Consider the following 3,822-nt stretch of genomic DNA (forward strand, 5'->3'; position numbering starts at 1 on the left):
CTGTGAGGAGGAGAAATAACACCTGGAACATGGGTGGGGAGACTCAGCCAGCGGCAGCACTTGTAACAACATCAGCAACCCTGTGGTGTGTTCCCTCCGTGCTGTTTAGTATGCGATGAACAAAGGTCTGGTTGGTGACCCAGCCCTCCCTGTATTCAGAGGCTGAAAACTGCCTCATTATGGTTCATTATGTAGTATTATTCTCATACAGTCACATTATCATAGCTTCCCTTGAGAGGCAGGATGCTACTATGGGTTCTGCGCAGCTACGCTGGTTCCTATACCTGAGCTAATTTGTTCATCACTAACCTGGTGTCTCTGCAGGATGGAGAGCTGTTCCCTGGGTAAGGGAAGGTTCAAGCATTAGTTATAGCTGCTGTGTGAGAAGTATAACAACATGCATTGCCTATTTTTGACAGAGACTTGATTTGGTGGCCCAGCTGTTAGAACATGGTAATTCATTGAGGGGAAATTCATTCCAAACTCAGGTAATGGTTGCAAGGGAGATACATGCAAAGAAATCATGTGTGGAGAGCAGGCGGAGGGTTGGGGGAGAGAAGGATATATGCATGAGTGGCAGCAAGAAGGGTCAAGTGTAGCAGGGGTTTTAATAGTAATTAGTTTCTACATAGCTCTGAGGTTAGGACATCCAAAATATTATCATTCTGCCTTCAAATTAAACAGAAAGGAGCCTATTCTGTTTTGCAGCCTGTGCCCAGATCATTGCAGTAGCTGCAGCACTGCAAGTTGTCCACCGTCTGAGACCTTTTTGTATGACAGTGTAGCGTTACGGTACGTGGAAAGGAGGGAATGCCTCACTGCAATGAAGATAGTGACAGAGGAGTTTCAGAAAACGGAAATAAAAAGATGGCAGTGATCGTATGTCTTGTTTTACACATGAGCTGGAAAGTGCTGATAGGCACAGTTCAGTGCAGGGATGACAGTGGGTGCAGTTAGCCTGATATTGGGTACCGGAGAACATACAATCAAGACAGGAGAGAATATCTTTTAAGTGGTGTAAATGAACGTAATGAGAAGTAACGCAATAAATATAAGGGAATGCTGAAAGTGAATACATACAAAAGAAAAGTACCTGGACGTGGGATAGAAAATTTAAAAGATGGAGTAGGTAGGATGTCTAGAAACAGACTGGATAAATCTCTTATAAATCAGTAGTAAATACGAATTCTGCAGTGATCCTCAAGACTTAGATCAGCTTAGAAAGGTCAGCATCTTTTCTGTCCCCAGCTTCTGGGAGTTTGTGCATCAGGTCCATTGCTATATTGGCCTTCTGCTGTCCTTCACAAGAAGCAAAGATGATGATAGCCCTCTGATAATCTTAAGAATTAGTGCAGTATTTGGAAGGACTTGTAATACACCACAGGTGTATGTGGAGAAGGAGCTCAGAGGTAACTGAAGAGCAGACTGGAGTCCCTTGCTCCAAGGGCACATTCCCAAGTCTATTGCAAATAAGTTTTAACTTTTATTGCCCTTAACAACAAGTAAATAGCAAACTTCTTGTTTCCAGGATTAGCCTGTAGAGAACATAATCACATGAATAAAAGCAACAAGGTAGACTGACCCTCACAATTTAAATAATGACACAGGACTGTCAATCAGTGAAGTCCAGGGATGGTACATAAACAGGTACAGTTTGGGAAGGTTCCACAAACAACATTTATTACTTGTTTCATTCTCACTCCTACCCCTGTGCTTTCAGGGTTTTTGACATAGCTAAGACAAGTCATACTCTTCCACAGTTAGTGTGCTATTTTACCTTCTGGAACATGGAGATATATTAGAGAGCTTGCTGATAGAAGCATTCATAGAAGTAGCGTGCGATTAAAAAAAAAAAATTAGGTTGGGAGGGTCCTTTGGAGGTCTCTAGTCCAATTCCCTGCTCAGAGCAGGGCTGACTTCCAAGTTGGATTAAGTTACTCGGGGCCTTGTTCAATTAAGTTTTGAAAATCTCCAAGGATGGAGATGCCACAACCTGGCTTGTCAGCCTGATCCAACGCTTAACAACTCTCCCTGTGAAGACTATAGCAATATGATAGCAATAGAAGTAGACTATGTAAGTGAATGTAAGAATATTTAATTAGAATATATAGGTGAAGATCACAGCAATAGGAGCTTTTTATATGGGCGATAAGGTAGAACAAAAGGATAGCAATATACTACAGCAATAGGAGGATTTTTCTGGCTTTGACCATTGTCCTTTGCTAGCAACAGCAGTCTGGCGTTGCAGACTGAAGAAGAACCTTGTTTGGGCTTCTTCATAGGTAGTTTTGATCACAGTGTCCCCAGGATTTGTCTTTTCTGAAAAGTTTTCTTTAGATCCTTAGCTGACTTGGCTGTTTCCCTTACTCAGCCTTCCTCATGTGGAAGCCTGCATTCCTTTCAGGTGGTAGTGAGATGCAGGGCATGTCTAAACAGTGTAAGAGAAACGGAGAACTGCTGTGGAGAGGTATTGCCTCTAGTGCCAGTCAGCACCATTGCTTCCCTTCCCATCCTAGTGAGCACAAGTCACCAAGCTGCAGGACTCTGATGTGGAAAAGTGATGAAACAAGAGCATCTTGATAAGATAGTGTCAGCCTTAAAAGCCAAGTAGAAAATAAACAGGTTTGGAAAAGAAGAAGCAGGGGGTGCTGTGTGCAGGCTCACCTGTGTTGCTACCTGTTGCTAAAGTATTTTTTAACCTGTCCCTCTAATGAGTTTTGAAGGCCTGGGAGGCACACGTGGGATCAGCCACACGATGAAGATTCAGTCAGTGCTTGGTCTAACAAAACAACTATGGCTGTGCTAGTGGCCAACAAGTCGTGTTTACTCAGACTGAGCCCCTACCCTGCAAATAACAACAGTGTCCTGCCCAGGGGAGGCAGCTTTGTGCGTGGACAGAGCTGGAGTCAGAGGCTGTAGTCCGAACGTGTAACTTGGGTTAACTCTGAGCTGAAAACAGACCTTAACTACATCAGTTCAGCTTCCAGGCGCAAGGGACTTCATTACCTCACACATCCAGAGTCTAACCCTACATACATCCTTTGCTGCCTGGACAAAAAGCCATGCTATCTGAAAGCTTCTTGGGTAGCAATGCTGTAAAAAACCACTGGTTTGTGCATGGATTCCCCGCAGCCCCCGGTGCGTGCTGGCTGCACATGGGAAAGTCACGGGATCTGGAAATGAGGCGTGTGAAGGTGTGCCAGAGTTCGTACGCCAAGGGTTGACGCAGACTGTTATGAACGAAACATATGCAGTCCATATACTTTAAAATATATGTGTTCATGTACAAGCTCTGCGTCTCATGCATTCTCATCCGTGTAGCAAGAGATGGATCCTGGTGACAGAACGGGGAACAGACGGAAGGATGCCCGAGCTTGGAGTGATGAGATGTTCTGTTTACTCTTCAGGAAAAAAATACTCTTTTAAAATAAGACAGTTTGATTTTTCTTCCATTTAAAATGGAGTAAGTCAGTTCAACCCTTTGCTATACCTCTGCAACTTTAAGTAAGGTCCATTTAGTCATCTCCTATTGATTTACATCAGATTAGACTTTAGCCCAGTATATTTTGAGCATATTGATTATATATGTGGAGGATACAGCAGCAGTACCATCTGCCCGTCCCGTGGCATGGGGATTTTTAGCCCCGGTAATCCAAAACGCATCAAAGCTGCCAGCAGCTGTGGGGTTATCAGCGTGACCCTCCATTGGCGGTGGTTCACCTGCGGAGCTCGGCTCCCCTGCAGCACCCCGAAACCCTGTCCGTCTGGGACCCAGCGCCTTTTTCTGCGTTTTGGCCGGCCCAGGGCATCCCTTCAGCACCG

The sequence above is a fragment of the Pygoscelis adeliae genome, unplaced genomic scaffold (genome assembly GCF_000699105.1).
Source record: "Pygoscelis adeliae isolate BGI_AS28 unplaced genomic scaffold, ASM69910v1 Scaffold120, whole genome shotgun sequence".
NCBI lineage: Eukaryota > Metazoa > Chordata > Aves > Sphenisciformes > Spheniscidae > Pygoscelis > Pygoscelis adeliae.